We start from the raw sequence: 23391 nt of genomic DNA on the forward strand, positions 1-23391 counted from the left end.
GCAGTAGAAGACAACTATAATGACAGATCCATCTTCAATTTTTCATAATTTACCAAAATAGTGAGAGACACCAGAACAACAGTCTGTGAAAAAAAAACCCAGACCTTTTTTACCCTTAATAAGTAAGTGCATGGCCAGTCTTACAGCTAAGATTTTGGGAGGTCCACCAGACAACAGTCTGGAAATAAACCCCAGAACTTCTAAGATTTTGAGAGGTCCACCAAAGCAACAGTATTTCAAGAAACCCCTGAACTTCGTTATCTTCAATGAGTAAGAGTAAATTGGCAGCCCTACTGTCGTCACCTCTCAAAAATGCCTTCCCAATAAGGCTCCGTCGCCGTGTCGTAAGTTGCGTGGGCGCATTGCGTCACCCATTCAGCTGCCCACGCGCACAGTCACTGGCCTACTGAGTGCGGGAGATGCAGCGGAAAAGGTAGAAAGAAATACCTGTTTGAAGAAATTTGTATGTATGCAATGCTATGGCCTTTTTTTTCTTTTTTTTTATCCACAACGAGGAAGCTCTTGGCCTGTATCTTACCTGATGGTAAGTGATGATCAGGCCGAAGGTGGAAGCGAGCTTCACCCGGAATCCTCAACCACGGAGGAACTGTCTATCTTACGTAGGTAAGATGGTAGTTTTTTATCAACAGGAAAAATACATAAAAATTGCATACCTACTCACTAGCCGCGGGGGCAGCTAGGGTAATGTGGGGCTCTGAGTCAGCTCTGAAACCTACCAGAAGGGTAACTGTTTCCACCATGTGCCATATAAGCGGGTAACACGCTGGCCTTAGTTCAGCAGAAGAGCATGATATTTCAATTCATCACAAAAAGATTTGCTCACGTGATTAAGAGACGTAGGGTGACGGTGAGCATCCCGTATTTTCTGAAAAAGTAAACTTTTGAAAGAACCTGAAATTCTCTTATGAATTCCATTATACATTTAACGACAATGTATGTCCATAAGTGTTGGTCTGTCTACAATAAATAACATAAATGCACGGATGATCTCACTCGCAGCAGTCGCAAATTGTATAATAGTAATTTCATATATTTCAAGTCCTCACAAGAACAAACTGTAGGTAGGTACTTACTTAGTTATAATATCATTTTAGTTATATTTAACGTTACATTTTCTTCTCGCCAATACACGAAAATAGCTCTGAACCGCACGTAAACAATCGTGGCTCAGTTTTAACCCGTTTATCTGCATTTTAGCATGTACAATACTCGCAAGCTGTCTGCGGTTATTACTCCTTATTTCAACAGAATAAGAGCGTTTATCTCCCTCTGTTCTTACATTTGACCGTTCAGATGCACCCTTGACCTCTATCTGACTTACAGCATGACATCATCGGGCTGGTTTGCGGTTTTTTTTATATTTTTGCGTCGCCTCGCTCTTTCGTTTTGGACTATCTCGCTTTTATCTTGAGTAATTAAACCCACCGGTTACGTGAAGGCTGCGTAAAGATATTTTAAATAAACGACGTTTATTCTCTTGATGGTACTAAACAAACATCATTTCATTTTATTAGTTGGTTAAAACAAAGACACAGCTTCTATACAGTCAACCAAAATAGACACTTGAATTTTATGACAGGAGCTACAAATCTGGAACAGATAAGAAACTGGTCTCAAAACAGCTCCCTGCAGAGGTCCCATAAAGTTCTTTACATTTAACAGTTTCATAAGTGGCAAATATCTACCTGCCAGCTCCTCAAACATGTCGCTCAAATTTCAACAGCACTTTATCCCTACATTATTGCAATTAGCTGAACAAAATGCAAACTCATCTTAAATTCCTCTTAGACGGGTCATCGGTCGGGCAATTAACGTCTTCCCAACAGCACTCCTCTCATCGCTAATGAGTGATTCATCGATGACTCCAATATTTTGTGTGAAGACAAACATTGGCCGAACGGGAATGCAAATATTGTGGGTTTGAATGGCGCTTGCAGCTGAAGTTTTTAGTTCGATTTTTTTATATTTTTTCGAACAATTTAAAAAAATAATTTTACTTAAAACAAAGCTCACATAAGTTTTAAAGTGAGGAATAACTACCTCCTGATGCTACTACATACCATCCACATTATCCTATCTTTTGCACATGCCCTGCAAATTGAATGTGTGTAACATGACACTGCTATGATGAATGGACCTTACAGACCACCCAAGAACTTAACTCGATGTTAAATCCATAATTTAACGACTTTTGTAAGGATGGTATGCTGCTGTGATATGATAAGTTTACAAACGGTCTGTGATGTAAAGTAGATAATGCGCATAAAGCACATCATTGCAAGAAAAACTTGACTCTTGATGAGCACGATAGAGTACCACAATAAGAGTCAAATGTCAAACCAGCTAATAAACCTAACAAGGCGATCCAAGCGGTAATTTGCGAGGAAACCACACCGATAACGAGTCAGTAAAACCATAGCCAACTTCCCTTTTAGCTAGAGGACACTCGAACCGGTTTCAACGACATCTCGAGATTGCGTAAGACAGCTAGTGTGGAACAGAGGTATTTTTACATTTTTATATCATTTGCATAAGTCTTTACTTGGCCATATAAAAGATACAACAACAAACATAAAGAAAAAATATTTGGAACGCAAATAGTCCTTGAGAAAGTAAGGATGCTCTCAATCAGAGTTTGCTCAAGTTCAGGGTCATGTTAATTAACCATGCTCAATTATTCTTCATTTAGATATGCACCCTGCGGAATAAGTGGAATCGTTGATGACAGCATGCCATAATTGGGGCATGATTGCCTCAATTCTATTAGCAAGGTTATTCAAACGAAAGTGGAGGACCCAGGATACAGGTATTGTGGACCATTTTAATGAACGCGATTGGTTATTAAATCAAACAATGGACTTGGTACAAAAATATTAGATTATGGTATTGTATTTAAGCAAGCAGAACCCGAGTTTTCCTAAAATGGGACATCGGAATTATAGTCTGTCTGATGTTTAGTTAGTTACTGTCATTGAAGTTAATACATTGTAACTCAATGGACGGTTAGACACAAATAAACAGTTTCATTTCGCTTGTCTTCGTTTTCTCCTCTCAGATTTGGTGCAAAGCATGTCTTCGCTTTCTTGGTGGTAATGGAAGGAAACGCTACCAAGTTTCAGTGTTCCAAGCGCGACGCTTGTAAACAATATGTAGAAAAAACTTTTCAAGGCTCCGCTCCCCTTATCTGCATTGCTTCAATGGAAATGCATAAATTCTTCATTTATAAAATTTATTTTGTATGAAAATTAAAAAAAATAAAATGATGATGTCAAAATTCTGACTTCACCATACCATTAATATGCCCATGTTAACATGGGCTAGTCTCGGCTCATATACCCATTTACCTGACACCCTGTATATATAGGTATGTGGCAAATACCTAACGAAGGTGCTATTATGTCATGCTGTTATGATGTCTAAAGGTTAGGTCTCCTGCTCTTTAAGATCGAGGTCAAGTTTAGCTTATCTTATCGCTCGCCAATTTGTTTCCCGCAAGTGGTTGACCTTCGCTGAGCGCCGGCCGAGGATGTCTGGTTTTGTAGGAAACGTTCAGACAATACCCGTGTATGACATTTATTTTGGTTATATGACGGTTATAGGTACGCATCGACCAAAAGCTATAAGTATAAGTTTGTATTTTGCATGTCCTAGAATTGCCAATTTCTTGTGTTGATTGCTCCTTCTTCTTCTTGCTTGTCGTGTCGACAATAAACCTATACAGTGTCAGCCCAAGACTGCTACAAGAGTGGCATTGTCAGTAACTGCCTTCTTTCTTCTTACTGCTACTTTAATGTGGTGCTGAAACCTACCGAATTTCGTTAGTGTTCTTAAGGAAAATGTTCACACTTACGTCATCTATTAGATAAGTAGTCGTTTTATTACTTAATTTACACGCGTCCTCGTTGGCCAGGTGATAGTTTTAATTTGCCAATGTTCCTTAGTTTCTTGTCCACAAAAGACAACAGCATGATTTTATCGCATGTTTATTATTACGGATCTTTCTAAATAGGAAGAAATCTGTCACCATTACGAATTAGTATGAATATCAAACGTGTCCTTGTCATCGCTTGTCTCAGTCTTACCTTCCTACGCACTGTTTGTATTAGGTATTGCATAGCATAGTTCTTATAACATATGCTTTGTGTTGATAGTAATAGAGACCATTTAAGGAGTCCGTTTAATCAAAGACAATCTGTGTCAGTAATGAACCGTCAGGCTAGATCAGTGGTTCCCAAACTTATTTAGTCTACTGCCCACTTTGAGAATAAATTATTTTTTAGCGCCCCCCATTTTTGTAGTCAAGAGTCGAGCTGAGTCGGTGTCTAAGAGTCCTCCTAGTAAATGACGCCTCCCAAGCCTCTACACAAACGTCCCGATTTATTTTCTGGGTCTCTTACCACCCCCCTTTAAGCCTGCAGCGCACACAAGGGGGCGTTATCGCCCACTTTGGGAAAGACTGGGCTAGATCATAGATTCATTGAGCTTGATCACAACTAATTAACCTCTGATTTTAATGAAGATAAAGCTATTAAATTATTAATAGAAGACACTTGAGTAAAACCTATCTTTGATTGCATGTCAAATGTGAACAAAATTGCATGACGTCTTTTTTGGTGAGGGACTACAAATACTACAATAGGGGGAATAATTTAACATTGAGAAAATCCTGGACGTAAACCCCCACCAAAGAACTTTCAGGATCCTTAAAGCATAACTTCCTGCTTTTTTTAGCCATTCATTCCGCCAGCTTCTTCATCTTCTTATGTTGTTACTTCATGGATTTGGAAGGCGTTCTACCCTACGTTTATCATGACGTATTATCCACTCCCGAACCATCGAGTTTGTACCAATGCAATTTGGAATTTGGAAGCTTTATTTATATCGTAAATGGTTACACCACAGAAAACATAATCCTTACACAAGAATACGACAACTGTCGCCACCTCCAGGCAAGCAACGAGCAACAATAGTCGTTGACCGCCGCCCTCGCGCGTGGGCGACTCGCGAGAATGCCGCCCGCCCACCGGACTGACTGCCCTACATTGAAGTCGATGCGAAAGATACATTTTACAACTTTATTTGTATTTGGAATATGAAATGGCTGGTGAAAAGTAACTTTTTTTAAACCCATCGTAAAAACAATCACTTATCACATTTGGTCCCTTTTAAGAGTTTTCAAAATCAGGTAACTTTTATAGCTTAGGTACTATGTACTTAAGGTAAGGTAAATAAGGTATGGTAGGTAGGTGGGTACCTGTTTCGGTCAGTCAAAAATTAATCGTCACTTTAATAATTTAAAAGGTAAAGGTAGCAGGGAAGCGCTGGACGCGGGCCACTACCAATCGATCAACATGGAAAGCATTGGGGGAGGCCTATGTTCAGCAGTGGACGTCCTATGGCTGAAAAATGATGATGATGATGATGATGATAATATCATTTAAGCCACAGGACGTCCACTGCTGAACAGAGGCCTAGTTTCGAGAGGTAGGTATTATAACCTACACTCAAGAAGGTATTTTTTAAGTATTTAAAATGTCTTTAGAAGTACTCCATCCATACTTGCGCTTGCTGATCCAGATTTCTCCGAAGGCTGAATTCCAATCGAAAATAGTTTTTACACGAGAACAGATTTATATTATCTTTGATACTGCTTGCTCCATTTATTCAAAACACTCCACTATTTTTAAATCTCAATGTTTTTATTGGTGTACTGTAGTGCACAATTCTTTCTGCAACTTTCGCGCCATCAATATATGTTTTTATTGGTGTACTGTAGTGCACAATTCTTTCTGCAACTACCGCGCTATCAAAGAAGCTTTAAAATTCATTTCTTTTGTAAGTAGACTTTTAAAAAGCTCTTTTACAAGTCCCAGAATTACTTTAACCCTACCACTGCTTCGGGACATTTGGGGACATTATAAGGGCCGATGCTGAGAAGAACAGCGCAAGAAACTCAGTCACTTTATAAAGGATTTTACCTTACTTGTATAGGTAATATCATTCAGCCCTATGATGTCACCAAACTCCTACAATGTTATTCAAAACGTGAATAAGTTTCCCTGAAATCGGCCAACATCACCATCACGGCCAGAAAATAAAACAAATGAACAACGACAAATCACGTGTCGCTCTGTCACAAAGTCATTAAAATGCAGCAGGGATGTGAACGATATAACGATCAACTCGTCGATATATCGATAGTTTGAATCGAAGCCAAAATATTGGCATATCGCAGCGAAATTAATGATGTCGATGCAATAATGCATCTAAATAATTTGCTGCAACAGTTGTGTTATTATGGAGGTTCTATCAAGTTTCAGAAGTTACCTAACCGAAACTAATTTCAGTGCGTGAAAAACTTTATAACTACATGGTGTGATTAAGGTAATAAATGACTTGGCAGTCTTGGACTCTTGGCACATTATAAAGTTACTATTACGACTACGATTCTCAGAATCAATGAATGCAAATATTCTCTGCTTCACTATCAAACCTTTAAAATTGACATAATTCAATTTATTTTTGGCTGAAGTAAAGTCGATATTTTTTATCGATACAGAATAACTTGCCTACATACCAGTTGCTATGGGACTATTTCTATGAACTACAAAAATAGTTCTACGGATGTGCAAACGGCTGCTCCTACACACCTCTCCGCAATAAATCTCTCATCCCTTTCTGACGTATGGACGTGTTCACAGAAATATGTTTCTATCTCGTTCTACACACCTACATGTGGAAGCTCAAGGAGAGTCAGTTCGTAAAACTATGAATGAATGGCTTAAGCCGTAAAGAACTAATAGAATTATGATTTACAGTTTAATAGATTGATTTACATATGAAAAGATTTTAAATTGAGCATGGGATTGGATAGCAAATGTCATTCCATGGTAGTTTTATCAAATAATTGAATCCAATGGCAGACATATATTGAGACCATTTATATTGGACTAGCTTTCCGCCCGCGGCTTCGCCCGCGTGAAATTTTGTCTGTCACAGAAAAACTTAATCTCGCGCGTCCCTGTTTCAAAAATCGGGACAAAAACTATCCTATGTCCTTTCCCGGGACTCAAACTATCTCTATGCCACTTTTCATCAAAATCGGTTCAGTGGTTTAGGCGAGAAAGGCAGACAGACAGACAGACAAAGTTACTTTCGCATTTATAATATTAGTATAGATGAATATTAATCAGACATAGAACCAGTTACAGGACACAGGATAGCTACCCCTCCTGGAAATTATGCCTGACCTGCCCCCTTGGGCTTGACGCTGGCCTACGCCCAAGATTTTGACGTACAAAATCTTAGGATAAAATCTAGTCTCTATCTACATTTTGAGGTCGTTATTTCCTACTTTGAATTTTAAAAATCTTCATCAGCTTCTGGTTCCAAACATCCTTTTTCCAAAAGATGACAGACAATCATCCGAGCCGAGAGTTCCGTGACTTGGTGTCCTGAAATTCCGTTACCATTCCATTCAATACAAGAAATTGTCCATAAAATACACAAAACTAAGCTTCTAACACATAACAGTGATATTATTAGGCACTCACTCTTCCACCAAGCTCTAAACTTCTACAGGCGCTAATGAGATGCGTTGCACAGTGAATACTTAATGTTAGCGCTCGTTTTTGCCGTCCTAAATTGCCTTACATCACCGCCATGTTAATTAGAATCGTAAAAATAGTGCCGAAGATAACATGGACAACGAATTCCCAAGGTCATTCGTCTGGCTCCACGTTCATATACTCGTATATATGTTAGGGTTAGGGTTGTTAGCTCTTCAAATTCTATATTTACCACTAGTATAGAATTTGAACCTACAGGTTGTTCTTGAAAAGCTTTGTATTGTATGGTATGCAAAAAGCTCTACGATATGGAAGACTCAAAAGGGCGCAGGCTAAAAAAACGACTGCGCTCATACACCAACCTCTCACGCAGCGTAAAAATAACTGAAAATTTCGGTAGATACCCTGTAGCTCTGACAAGCTTTCGCTTCGCATCTATTTTGCTAGTCTAAACAGCTGACATTGAAAATGTTTTACTTAATCATCTCAATATTATAGTCAATAAGCTTGCAAGATGTCCGGAAAACTTTTCATGTTTTACTTCAAATATGGTCGCCTCCTAGGACTCCAGGTCCTTGCAAGAAGTTTCCGCAAATGTCTTCAAAACGCAAGAAGATGGTTATCAACCCTAATCTGGTGCACGATACGGGTCCGACTGGTTTCGGCCAAGAATTTATTTTGGATTCAAAACACCGCGCATTCAGCGAAACGTCTCGTAAAAACAAAATACGATTAGGAGTTGAAAGAAAAACGTTATTTGTCGACTCGTTCTGTAGAGAATTCAGACTATTTTTGAACTTGAAAACAGCTTAGCTTTGCCATTTGAATTGGCAAGTTTATCTAAGGGAATGGGATCACTGGACAGACTAACAATAATATGAAGTAGGCGTGATGGGTTCGGAAGGCGAATATCCAAGTGAAGTCACCTTAGGTCACGTTCTAATGGTGTTTTCCATTTTCCATAAATAGCCCCCCCGAGTTATCGCCTCTACGACTCTACGTAGATCATTGTAAGTATTAGATACCAAGCTTGATGGTTACCTGTAAGTACCCCATAATTGATACTACTACTGTCCGTGGTGCATATCTTTTCTTAAAGGTTACTTAACCTTTGTTTTGTCTCCTGTCATCCACTTTGCACTGGAGGGAAGTCGAACCTTAACTTCGGTTCTCCTCCTATGTTCTTCTGATTAAATTAGTTGCGGGTCCAATGACAGTACTTTTAAGTTGACCTTCACTTACAGAGTTGGTTGGGTTATTGGCGGTCAACTGTAGATCCTGGCTACACAGGAGTTGCAGCGGTGGGAAAGACAGGTAAGATTAATAGTTCCGTTATGTAGTCTCCCAGAGTCAGAGAAATAGATTGTTGTATAACAAACTTTATTGCATATTACAGTAATATTTTTAACCTTTAGAAGATTACATTGCCATGTGAGAACTAAAATAGATCTGACACGACTGCCTGACATTGGCTGAATGCAGTAAACGGAGTCATTACAATAAAGACTGATAGACAAACAAAGATAGTGCACGACGTCATCAAATGAAATGCGCTTAAGATTAGCTTGATAGTTAATTTAAATTATTATAGTAATTACATTATACATAGTTCAAGATCTCCAATTAAAAACGTAGGATGGTATAATATTGTAGTTTGTACTATCGATTGAAGCTTACAAAAATTTCCGCGATCAGTAATAGATATTTATAAATATCATGGTTTGAAGTCTCTTGCTCTGCTAAAAAAGGCTAGTGCTTTTCAAAGATCTTTCTATATTATAGTGCCAGTTGAAATTAGCTTGATGATGATGATGGTAATAGGTAGTACAATTGGTACAATAGTCAAGAGCAACCATGGCTAAGAATGATCTCTTCCAAACATTCTTCGTGAAAGACAGTTGTTTGTAGGAAGAATATCGAATCAGAAACAAATTAAAATGTTCTCAAAGCCATCGATTCCATACAAATTGATTTTATGAAACGAGTGTAACACCTTCGGCGCAGTGTGTCAAGGCGCGAACGACGTAAACAGACGTGAATAACCAAGGCAAAGCAAACACAAATTTAGTATGAAAGAGTGTTAATGAATATGTTTATTGGATAATGTGAAATACCTTAAAATATACCTACATCCTAACTTGAATTTTTACTGCTGAAATTGCTGAAATTCTAAAACTACTTTCTTTTGCTAAGCGATTGCTCTAAGTTCTTACTCACTCCTGACTCCTGACTGAACTCTACTCAGCTACACACCAAGATACCTTCTGATCCCGGCAAAAATTCGAATGGGAATAAAATCCCATACCCAAGATGTAAAAAATTTACAAATGTTGAAATGGGCAGCATTATTTTATGTCGCGAAAAAGGATGGACGCATATTTTACGTTAATATCAAAACAAACTCGAACCAGTAAATGGTCGTTCGCATAAAAATAAAGTATTAAACAATATAAATGATCTCATTCACCTGCTGTTCAAAACGGACTTGATGTGATGCCAAAATATCCGCAGACATTTTTTGAAATGTTTAACAAAGATAATAGTTTCAGTTTTAACTCAAATCATAATATTTCTTCATTAAATTCACTGAATATGACAGCAAACTTCCAGGATCTAACTTAAACTTCTTCAATCCATTCAGATACCTACTACTTACTTAACACCTAATGTGAAAATGTTTTCCTTTTTCAACCAGGTGGTAGAGACACTTAACGCACTCGTAAACACTTCGTGGCATGCAGTGGTGGCATGGAAACAGTAAGTACTTAGGTATAAACCAGCTAGCGGTTCAATTGTATTCATGTCCCTAGTGAGTGACTTGTAGATAGTCGTAAATAAAGACTCTATGTATGTGCATAAGCATTTACATTAAGTAAAATCATTATCACATTTATTTATTTATTTATTTATTATTAGGCATACACAACAAGTAACAATCACAAATAATATATAAAGAAAGTAACTTATGCTTAGATCTAGATCATCACTCAAATAACGTGTACACACAGCATGGTTAAAATATTGCGTAAACAGTATTATATTGTCTTAATTAACAGTAATAAACAGTAACAAATAGGTAACAATCTAGCTATGTCAAAGTAATGCCCGAAGAGGAAGCGCAGTAGAGAATCTTTTTGACGTTGCGACGGAATCGGACGTGCTTAGGCTCGAAAATATCGAGATCTAGTGATGTCGATGTTTTGCTATCGTTCTGTAGCAGTTCATTGTAAAGCCGACACATTCGTACTACTGGGTTGAAAAAGGACGTGTTATTCTTGAATACTTGCAATACAAATGTCTTTTTGCGGTTTCTAGAAAGAATTCTGGCGTTAAAGTTAAGCAAGGAAAGCAAAATAGGGGAGTCAAAGGCAGAGTGCAAAATCTTATGTAGGTGAAGAAGATCCTGTTGCTTTCTACGCACTATCAATGGTGTCAACTTGAAGTGGCGAAGCCTGTCCTGATAGGACACTAGTTTTCGGTGGAGTCCGGCTCTGAAGGATAAGATCCTGAGGCATTTTTTTTGTACCCTTTCAATTCTCTCAGAGTGAACTGTGTAGCTGGGTGCCCAGATTACAGAACAGTATTCTAAGCAGCTTCTGACAAGGCTATAGTAGGTATAAAGAAGACTTAGGTTGTTCTTAAATTGTTTGGTTGACCTAGCCACGAAACCAAGCACTCTGAGTCCCTTAGATATGATTTAATACCTTGACTTTAATACCTACCTTATATGATAGACCATGCTAATACCCGACCGATCTCTCCAGCTACAATCACGGCAAAGGTCCTTGACAGTGTGCTTGCTAGTAGAGAGACTAGATAAATATTTAAAATCACATGATGCTCAATTCGGGTTTAAGCCTGGACTGTCGACCGAGAGCGCCATCCTNAAACATTGTTAAACTAAAACTAGTATTTTAATTGAAATTCTTCCTAAGACTGCTGCTATAGGCGCCACGGTCATCACACTTATTTGTTACTTCTTCACGTCTAAACGGCTGGAGCGAATTTAATAAAATTTGGTGTGGAGTTAGCTGACACCACTGACCCCCTGGATTAACACATAAACTAAGTATTTATTTATCATAATAAACCACGGGTAACACCGCGGGGCAGAGCTAGTTTATCATAAATAGCAGAAATTATATTCACTTCCTTCCCTCTCTCCAATCATCAACCAAAGCCTTAGATACGATTACATAACAGGCGGAAGCATAGAAATCTAGGCCGAAAGCCAGGTCTAGATCCGAAGCTTCCTGACTGAGTCAGAGGAAGCCCAGTTGGTCGCCAGCCAACAGGTGAAATCGAAAATAAACTATAGTAAACGCTAATTATACACTGTAGTTTTGGTGTTTTAAAACAAGGACGTTGGAGGACGAACGTGTTGAAAACAAAAAGAAAGTGTTAAGGAAAAATGCATAAGATTAGAGTGGAAAAGAATTTGTAGAAGTCGAAACCAATACCACAGAATAATAATAAGTATGCCAATACCTACAAAGTAAACGTGTCGTCATATGGTCATACATTAATACCTCCTACTTCCAAAAAGTATTAACTTACTTTTAAAAGAGTTTAAAATAAATCCCGACGTGACACAGCTCCGGCTAATCCATCATATTTAGTGGACCTTGACACGAATGACCACATAAGGCCAAACTTGCGAATAACATTAGTAAGTATTCCACGTAAGTCCAGAATAGCCTTACACGTCGTATGCCCTTGGTAAAGCGATTTAGTTGGAGGAAAAATAATAGTTTTCTAAGAACTATCTCAAAATAACCGTCGTTGTTAATGAATCACATTTTTGATTGAGTGCGCCAACTTTTGCAGAGCCAAACAATAACAAGTTTTTTTTTGTTTTCGATATCTCGGGACCATTTTCCTACCGCGCGCTGCAACCCCTGTGTAGTCAGGAGTGTCAGGAGCTACACAACTTGACCGTCAGTTGAATGAAAATCTAAACAGTGATCCTTAACAGTTTGATTTTATAAAGATCCACCATCTGATGGACTGATGGCAGACTGCATATCCTTAGCATTTAGTAAACTCTTAAAATCAGGATATTTAAGACAGCTTCTTGTTATTAATCCTTCTCATACCTACTCTGGTTTTATCTTAACATTGCGCATTGGTAAGATAACGATTATGGATATTATGTTGGACTTCGAACTTTCTGCAGTAAAGCCGAGGAAAGTATTAGAAAAGTTCCTTCGTGTGTCCAAATCCTCGAAAAGAGACCGATGTTCCCAAGTAAGTATAGAGTTCTGAATTTCTACAAGCGTTATCGTCAACTGATTACACCCCGCCTATTCCCGAGCCGTTGAACCAACATTCGTAATATTTCTCTGCCATTTCCATGATCCTCGTCGATGGCTGCCGGCCAAGTTTTAATATTAGCGTCCGATACATGATGTCATCGTACTGTTTACACGCCGGCCGAATATTGTTTGAGGATTTGACTGTGAAGAGGCAGAAATCCAGAGAATAGAGGTCCACCAGTCAACTCATATTAATTTAAAAGGGGATAATATCCTACCTTGATTAAACCCAAATGTTATTGGAATAGGAACTGTTGGAGAACCCTAACATACATTCAGTAGGAGATACTAAACTATGCTTAATTTCTAGAGATTCTGTGATTTTTTGACCATCTCTTTTGATGTCAAAGCCCTTTCACAAAGCTAAAGTATTACGCCAAAACGTTTTGTTTAAAAAATCTTCTGTTTCACATTGACTCAGTTCATACGAGTATTTTCAAAGTTGTTGGAGTTGCGGTACGAGTGTTAAAATCTTCGTGCAAGCTCCACAAATCGATCGTGACATGAATTCTAATGGTTAATGCTAACTGTGGCGGATATTACTCATTCGGTTTGTGGGAAACTTTTTTTGTTAAAACTAAGTAAGCTGTTGATTTACCTACTGAAAGGGATGTGGTTGCAAATAACGCAAGTTCTTTCTTTTAGTTGCATTGATTTTAATGTGATTTCCCAATTACCAATAACTCAGTTCAGGTACTTTTTAATTCCCGTCTATGTAAAAGCAGGACTACTCATTCAAAATTGTGTCATCGCGTAATGACTGTTCTCCCTAACTTGTATGAGTATCGAACCCTTTCAGTTACCTTCAGTGAGTAAGTAATACGTTCAAAACCTCAAGTCAGCTGACGCACTGCGGTTTCGCTGCGTCCGCGCCGAAATAGCGGTGAGAAACGAGCACAAGGCTGATACTGAATCCTGGAATTGTCCGAGCTGAATCAGGCTCGAAGGACCATTTGATCATCTTGTTTATGGGCTGAATCGACGGAGTTATGAGCTGTTCAATTAAGTAATATTTGAGTCATAATCGAACTTGCAAAATCGTAAGTTACGTTGGATTTGTTTTTGTTACAAAATGATGAAATACCTGATACAGAAGGCAAAATGTGCACATCAAAACAAAGTAAAATAAAAATGAAATGATTTGATTATTATTAGTAGTAAAGTGCCGAAACAGTTTGTAGAACACATTAGAGTAATTTTATTTGGTTTTCAACACCGTTTTTGACTTGACTGTATGCCCAATTTTAGAACACACAAATCATTCACTTACTTATTTGAATTTTTTTATGACACTTAATTCCTCATCCGGTATCAACCACCTACATTTTTCGACACCATCTGTTCGTAGGAGGGCAGAAACAGGCAAAACATTGATTTAGGTTAGTCAATGGTAAACTGTGGGTGTTGTGGGCGATCGGTCAAGAACGATCAGAGATCGAAGTCCTTCTGTGATCATTCATGATCCCATGTTTAAATTCTTTTAAATTACAAATTTTAAGTAGGTAAATCATTTAATTTATAAGGTCATTCATTGATTCCTATGCTTAGATCACGAAATTAAATATTTTTCTGTGATTACATTAGGGCATGCAAACCGGTTAACCGGATAACCGAAAAACCGGATAACCGACACAATTTGGAACTCGGTTTTTGTCAGTTATAAAACCGGGTTTTTCGGTTATTTCGGTTTTTCTTCTACGAGTTTAGATAATTTAATAACTCATACAAGAACATGCTTCTTTAGTCATATCAATAAAAACAATTATTGTAATGCAATGTGAATGAGTAGAGTATAGTCTATGACTATGGTATTGAACTAAAGTACCATGTATCTTCTAGCTAAAGCTACACTTGCGAGCAAAAGTATGGAATCACTTACATGAAGTTGTTTCCACGCGATCTTGTGTACTAACCAATTTGTTAGTAACAAAAAAAGTAGCACCATTTTAAAGATTAAACTTTTAACTTTAAATTGATACCAAATTCATTTAAATCACACCAGTATTTAAAAAGATATCCCGGCTGATGTGAAGAAGTAAGGAAAAAGACATGTATCAACTGTTTGATACGTCGCGAGTTGCGGCCTATTTACCCCCCATAAAAGCAAGTGTTTTCGGATTTTTGCTTTCATACGTTGATCCATACACATCTCCGCTTCTTTTGACACTTTACCTGGGATTGTACACCTTCAGAAGCAGCACAAATCGTTGCACTATTGCAAGAAGGGCTCAGCCAGCGGGCTGTCGCACGTCAGCTCCACATAAGCCAGTCCTGGGTTTCGAAAGTTTTAAGACGCTTTCGGGAGACTTGTGGCTTTATCCCGAGACCAAGTTCTGAACATTGCCGGTGCACATCGCAGAGGGAAAACAGTTTTTTCATGTCAACTTCTCTACGAAATCGTCATTTGCCTGGTATCGACGTCCAGCAAGAGCTCAGAAATGTTCGTAGGATAGCTGGTAGCAAGTGGACAGTTCGTCTAAGATATAAACAATAGAATTTGACTCCAAAAAGGCCTGCCAGAGGCTTGAAATTGACGGCAGGTCACCGATAAGCAGGAAGGTGCTGGATGCAGGCCGCTACCAAGCGGTCATTATGAAATCATTGGGGTACAGGCCTATGTTCAGCAGTGGACGTCCTATGGCTGAAATGATGATGATGATGATGATAAAATGTTGCTTTATTAAAATTCCTACGCTAAAAATTATCAATTTGTATTTAATGCCACTATGCAGTCCTAGTTTAACTTTACGAGAAAAACTCATTTTTGCAGTTTTCATACTAGTTGCTATTCAAGTAGCCATAAGATAAAAATAACACAGAATACATAGGCTTGTGATATCTTTTTAGAATCTCAATTAACCAAGAAAGTTTTTAAGGTAATGGGCACGATGGTCTTCCTACATTTTTTTTACACGACGGCTGATCAAAAGTGCAAGACAATGAATTAATTTTTCCTTCTCCTCTGCAATTTCTTAAAATTTTCATACTTTTAAACTAGTTTGTCGAACTTTAATATTTTCTTTTGATAGCCCAACTATCCCTTGTGATAAGGAAAAAAACTAGATTGAAAAGTATCCTCATTTGTAGAAATGGCATGAGAAAAAGTAATCGCAGGTGGCAATTTTCTAAAAATGCACAAAAACTTAAAAATCTTGAAAACGGTGATATTTTTACTGGGGTCAAAATTGGACGTTAGGGAGACCATGGCGAGGCCTATCGATGGTTACAGGGTTATCCATTGTTTTTGGGACACCCTGTATNCACCTTCAGAAGCAGCACAAATCGTTGCACTATTGCAAGAAGGGCTCAGCCAGCGGGCTGTCGCACGTCAGCTCCACATAAGCCAGTCCTGGGTTTCGAAAGTTTTAAGACGCTTTCGGGAGACTTGTGGCTTTATCCCGAGACCAAGTTCTGAACATTGCCGGTGCACATCGCAGAGGGAAAACAGTTTTTTCATGTCAACTTCTCTACGAAATCGTCATTTGCCTGGTATCGACGTCCAGCAAGAGCTCAGAAATGTTCGTAGGATAGCTGGTAGCAAGTGGACAGTTCGTCTAAGATATAAACAATAGAATTTGACTCCAAAAAGGCCTGCCAGAGGCTTGAAATTGACGGCAGGTCACCGATAAGCAGGAAGGTGCTGGATGCAGGCCGCTACCAAGCGGTCATTATGAAATCATTGGGGTACAGGCCTATGTTCAGCAGTGGACGTCCTATGGCTGAAATGATGATGATGATGATGATAAAATGTTGCTTTATTAAAATTCCTACGCTAAAAATTATCAATTTGTATTTAATGCCACTATGCAGTCCTAGTTTAACTTTACGAGAAAAACTCATTTTTGCAGTTTTCATACTAGTTGCTATTCAAGTAGCCATAAGATAAAAATAACACAGAATACATAGGCTTGTGATATCTTTTTAGAATCTCAATTAACCAAGAAAGTTTTTAAGGTAATGGGCACGATGGTCTTCCTACATTTTTTTTACACGACGGCTGATCAAAAGTGCAAGACAATGAATTAATTTTTCCTTCTCCTCTGCAATTTCTTAAAATTTTCATACTTTTAAACTAGTTTGTCGAACTTTAATATTTTCTTTTGATAGCCCAACTATCCCTTGTGATAAGGAAAAAAACTAGATTGAAAAGTATCCTCATTTGTAGAAATGGCATGAGAAAAAGTAATCGCAGGTGGCAATTTTCTAAAAATGCACAAAAACTTAAAAATCTTGAAAACGGTGGTATTTTTACTGGGGTCAAAATTGGACGTTAGGGAGACCATGGCGAGGCCTATCGATGGTTACAGGGTTATCCATTGTTTTTGGGACACCCTGTATTACTTAATTAAGCATAACTACGACCAAATGTTCTTCTTCTTTTTTGATGATGTTGGCAATACACGTCGAGGTCGACTTGATTTGTGCCATTTTCCAGTATATAAGTGATACGAGTTACAAAATGAGATCAAGTAATGATATAATGAAGGATGATAGATGATACCCTTTCCCTTTGAGTCTCAGTAAAGTTGTGGTGCTTTACTGAGACCTCCTATGGACAACTTGAGAGAACCAGAAGAATCACGATGCACTGTTTTGCTTCACTTGTCCACACCCATGGACGTTCACGAACACTCAATGGTTAATAATCCACCATTATTACACATTAATAGTAGCCCACACACGAATTTGAGGAAATAAAACAAAATCTTGTCAAACTAGAATATAAAAGAAATAAAATGATTTTTATTATAATTTGCAGCATTTTTATTTACTTACAAACAGTCGCCCCAAAAAACCCGAAAAAAACGGTTTAGTTCGGTTTTTAAAAATAAAAACCGAAAAAACCGGTTTTTCTAAACCGCTCGGTTTTTGCATGCCCTAGATTACATACGCCTACTTTCGTGGCGCGAGGATTAGTGGTTGAGAAAGGTAGAAATGAACTCCGTCGATTCAGAGGTTCTGTGTTCGATGCCTAGATGACATGGGATACAAAAAAACCTTGTTGAATTTGTTTCCAACTTGTTTATAATATTTCTGCGAAACGTATCGCGCTCAAAACTTAAATATGGTCTGTGTGGCATGTGACCTCAGTATTTCAGTGACCTTACAATTTGCCGATTACATTATGTCATCGGACATATTTGGCGAAGTGACTGTAATTGCAATTTGCATGAATATCAATAATTTACCGAGTACTCTCGTACTTGAATTTAATTTTCAACAACAGGTGTTTTATTATGGTTCTATATGGCAACAAAAATGTATGTAGGTACATCTCTACGTAGGTTTGTGACTTAGAAAACATAAGGGAAATAGACACTTTTTAGGCAATCGCTATTAATAAGTATCTAGAAATTCATCATTCAAATGGCGTTGCAAATCATCAATGTTTTGCAACGCCAGATAAATGAATTTAACCTGTTTTGTAACTGTAAGCCGTTTACGATCATAACTTAGAAAGTTGTTATAATATAATAACGTCCGATAACTCTACAGTGTACAATACCGTACTTTCGAGGTAAGTAGCCGGTTAATATGGTAGCCTGGGATACTAAGTTCGCAACTGCATCCTACATCCAATCTGCTACCATATCTGTGAGTAACGGCTTTGACTTTATAAGGCCAAACGACCTAACTCAAAGCTAAATCTAGTATTTTCTGTCATAAAAATCTGTCCTTCAAGGTCGCGAAATACAATAAGTGTTTACTTTAATTTAATAAAATTAAAACTTACTGCGTTCAATAATCCTTCAGTAAATTGCAAACACACACAAATATCACTAACAAAACACACTTTTATTTCATTATTTTATAACACCACTAATTTTTTTCAGTATTTTTATTTGTTTTTCGAGTTTCGATTCGTGCACGGCAAAAGTTACGTTTGCGCGCGGTCTGTCTTGGCTTGGCGCGCACTTGTTCTGCGCAGCGCGGGAAAACTAAACGGAAATATCGTATGTCGAGGACACCGACGAGAAAGAGCTAGTTGTCTCTTTCACACTATAACGAAGTTGAGTAATCTGAGTGAGAAGGCAAGTTTACTTTTGTAATTTCTACTGAACAGAAACAAAAAGTGATTCATTATTTTCTGAATAAACGTTGTTTCATTCATTTTTGCTGGTAAACATAAACCTTGGGACTGGCCTCGAAATACAATATTAATAAATAATGCTATTATAGCTAATTAATTCAAGTAATGTATAATTACAAAAATAAGGCAATACGTTTACCTAACCTAAGAGGAGGAAAATATAGTTTTTTTCATTTTTTCAGTCCCGTTTCTTTCGCCTAATTTAATTTTGTTTTTTTTTTCAAAATTGAAAGGGAATTAATACAGTAAGATCATTATAGATGACACTACTAGATGTTAGAAGGGTTCGCACTTCGCTTGCGAGTTAAGTTTACTAAACCTTGCGATAGCATGTTAAAATCTCTTGCTTTAGTTTAAAGTCTAATGTCTAGATGGCGCTAAATCAACAAACCAGTTTTGGTCTTCGAAATGTTTACCACATTAAAATCTTTACTCGGTTTATTAAAAGTACATATTAATTGAATTTTTAGACAGTAATTCAGGTAATGAACGCAATACAGCATAATAAAGGCGCAAGACATAAATCCTTGAAAGTTGATTCAGTGGTTCCCAAACTGTGTTATAACTTCAAGTGTTTGGTGAAGAGGGCGCTAGGTACCACACCATCCATTCTAAAACACAAGATGACCTACTAGGCCAGTAGAATTAAACACAAAAATGAATTAAATCGGAAATAATTCCTACTGAAGATTTTAGTGTTTTAATGGCTTCATTAGTTGCCCATAAAGATTCTCCTAGGTTTTCGACTTCGACGGAGTTGTGCTTAAGTGGTGGGGGCCCTCGAAAGGGGCGCTTTTTCGGTTTTACGGTTATACCGCGTAAAGGACTTACCCTATCGAAAAGTGGTCTTCCTGACGGTTGAAGGGCATTTAATCCTGCATTAAATAAGACCAAATTCATATGTTTTGGACAAACCGTTCTCGTGCAAATGTTCGGCAAAGTAGAAAATATGTGTATAATTAATCACCCTCTCCACGTCCAATGGCTCGTTACCCGCAGGCTTCCAAGTCTTGAAAAGGAGCGCCTCAACCAGTGTAACCCTATCAAGGCTTATGAGCTGGATGCGCCTATCCTTGTTCGTCCCAGCCGTTTCTTAACTGCGGTTGCTGCACCTCTTCCTGGCACTCACCTGAACGACTCTGTGTTACCTACTGTGGCTGCCCCTCTTCCTTGTATCCTCCTGCACGACTACGTTGCCTAGCAGTATGCCTGGTCTAAGGTTCAACGCCAAAAATCAAAAACAACAAGTTCATATTAAAACGCTGAAGAGTTTTTTGTTTGTTTGTTTGAACACGCTAATCTCAAGAATTACTAGTTTGATTGAAATAATTATTTTTGTGTTGAATAGCTCATAAATTGAGGAAGGCTATAGGATATAATAATATACAATCACTCTACGACCAATAGAGGCGAAACAGTAAAGAAAAATGTTGCAAGCACGGAAAATAGTATTTAAACTATTTTCACGCGTACGAAGTTGATTTTGTGGCGTCGAACCTTGGACCAGGCATATGGCTAAGCAATGCAATCGTACAGGAGGGTGCAAGGAAGAGGGGCAGCCATATTAGGTAACACAGAGTCGTTCAGGAGAGTGCCAGGAAGAGGTGCAGCAACCGCAGTTAAGGAACGGCTGGGACGAACAAGGATAAGCGAATCCAACTCGTGAGCCTTGACAGGGATACGCTGGTTAAGGCGACCCTTTACAAGGCTTGGGAGCCTACGGGTGACGAGCTATTGGACGTGGAGAGGGTAATTAATTATACACATATTTTCTACTTTGCCGAACATTTGCACGAGAACGGTTTGTCCAAAACATATGAATTTGGTCTTATTTAATGCAGGATTAAATGCCCTTCAACCGTCAGGAAGACCACTTTTCGATAGGGTAAGTCCTTTACGCGGTATAACCGGAAAACCGAAAAAGCGCCCCTTTCGGGGGCCCCCACCACTTAAGCACAACTCCGTCGAAGTCGAAAACCTAGGAGAGTCTTATTAATGGGCAACCAATGAAGCCATTAAAGCAATAAAATCTTTTGTAGGAATTATTTCCGATTTAAAATCTAATTCTACTGGACTATACATCTTTCAGAAATAAAAAAGGTCTCTCTCCTACCCCTTCTTTCCTACTGATCTAAGTTCACTCTGATCGCATGGTCTTATTTGAAATAATTTACCTAACGGTAAAAAGAATAACTATAAAAGTAGATATTATTTTTAGGCGGAGTTGCACCTAAGGTTGCACCACCTAACTTTAACCGTAACTATAATGATAACCAGTGTTTTTTTAATGGAATTAGGACTCATTTTTCAAATTCAAATGGCTATTAATTTGACCTACCTATCTACTTTCCAGCACGGTTTCAGCTTTTCGCGGTCGCGTGCGAGCAAAATATATATTTTTTATGGCTGCATAGGAAGGTAGGTCCCCAGGCAGGATGCGTGCGTGACTTCGTGCCAGCCAATCCTCTGTTTCCTGGAATTTTATTCAGCATTTTGCTAAAATTTGAATACAGGGTTAACCCTCGCACGTAAGTGAAGGAGTCAAGCAAGGGACATTCGATTATGAGCAAAAAGCAGGTTGCAAGTAGAATTTAATTATATTGTATTAAACTAAGTATGTATACTAATCCAGCTAGGTACATGACCAACTCTAGAAATTCAAAGAATAAGGCAACTAAGCTTTTTCTATAATATTTTTAATTGTAAAGTTTATTTAATTTTATTAAATATTATTTGGTAAACAAATAATTTTCATTTGTAATTACACAATAAATAATCACACAAATAATAGGACAGAAATTAGCAGTTATTAATGTTTTTACAAAAATCCTGTAAAACTTACAAAAAGAAAGGCGTAAGGTATAAATATTAATATGGCTCATCCATCATTGCTATTTATTATGAGGCAATCACTCGCGCAGTCGAGCTTATTAATTTTAAATGAATCAACCCTTGTTACTGGAAATTATTAAAATACCTAAGTAGGTACCTACCCACCTACCCTACCTATATCTCTTTTCTCTAAGTAACTTAATAATGTAAGCGTGGAATTTGGAAGTGGCTTGCTGATCAATACGTAATACCTGGCACCTGGATACATAACAATGGTAATATTGCAACGAGCGCTATGCAGTTTCATAAAAAAAAGTTTAAGTACCGCTGCAGTCTTCCATAAAAGGCAATCCTTCGTGCCGGGCGCCGGCCATCGTTTCTACACGTGCTTATGTGTGCGTGCACGGCGGTCTTTATGAATTTTCAGATGAATCAAAGGATATTTTAAGTCCTAGCGATGAAATTACATTATCATTTTGACAAAATCACACAAAAACTACTTTTGCTATACATTTTTAGTCATTGAATTGTTAAAATTTGAATAAGCAATTCCAGACGGCCTCACCCCAGAATTGTGTATGTGTGCGATTGTCTCCTCCGTCCGACAAGTAACGATTTTTAGTGATGTAGTAAAGTAGTTTCGATGTGTCGATAATTTAAAGTAACCGACTAGAGAAAGAATCATTTATTACTGGTTATAAATATTGTACTCGTATAGGATTATGTCGCTCGTTATCTTTGTACAACGCTGAGATTTTATTAACTCATTAAATTAAATCAAACACGGTGCTCTGTTTGATGCTAAACCCGATATTGTAACGGTAATTCGTTTAACGAAAATTGAAATAACGATGTTCCAGTCAGGTGAATAAAAAGATAAAATAACATTAAATAGTGGGTGATAGTTAACAAGTCAATGAAAAAATTAGGTCATAGTCTAGCTATTCCAGTTATTATTAATACCTTGGAAGAATATATTCGTTTTCCATGTAGTTCATATTATTATTTATTTTATAAGAATTGGAATCTTATTTCTGTTTATAATCTGCTTTTATTTTTATTTCATCAGTTAGTAATCTAATCTATTATTGATTAATGGTGTTTTAGTAATAAGTAAAATAACCAGCTAAATATGAAGAAGCGCGCCTAGATCTGCAAAAAAGGTGGGAAATTGAAATAAAATGCGTTCTTCTACAGTTCACAATGGTCTCGTGGTGGCTCTAACACTGGATATAATAATTATCTCTATTATGTGAACAGTTGATTTCGCAATTTTGTATACCCATTCTTTTAATAGGATACATCATACAAGAATGCGTGGTAAATTCAGAGAACTGCTCCTGAATCAATACTGTACCTACTACTGCCATTTCTATTTATTTATATTATATTAACCGGCAGACAGTGCTGCAGTGGTGTCTGAGTTTGTTGCGCGGCGCTTCTTCTCAGCACTTGCCAAAAATGTTGATCTCGAAGCGCTGGTAGGGTAAATGATTATGAGACATGTAGAGGCTCCTTTAGAGCAAAAAATATTTGACGATTTTTAATTGTAAGTACTATTTAT

The 23391-nt window shown here is 37.7% G+C and overlaps 1 protein-coding gene across 2 annotated transcripts in view; it reads right to left on the bottom strand.

The window, feature by feature from the left end:
* LOC114366227 (flocculation protein FLO11) overlaps window positions 1-18825 on the bottom strand; it is a 42504-nt gene extending 23679 nt beyond the window's left edge. For both annotated transcript variants that reach the window (XM_028323022.1, XM_028323020.1), the window contains exon 1: window positions 18639-18825. The gene's annotated coding sequence lies outside the window, so the exon portion shown is untranslated. The remainder of the gene's footprint in view (window positions 1-18638) is intronic.
* Between the last annotated feature and the right edge of the window lie 4566 nt (window positions 18826-23391).

The sequence above is a fragment of the Ostrinia furnacalis genome, unplaced genomic scaffold, assembly GCF_004193835.3.
Source record: "Ostrinia furnacalis isolate ACB-3 unplaced genomic scaffold, ASM419383v2 OfSCF0587, whole genome shotgun sequence".
In the NCBI taxonomy this organism is placed as follows: Eukaryota; Metazoa; Arthropoda; class Insecta; order Lepidoptera; family Crambidae; genus Ostrinia; species Ostrinia furnacalis.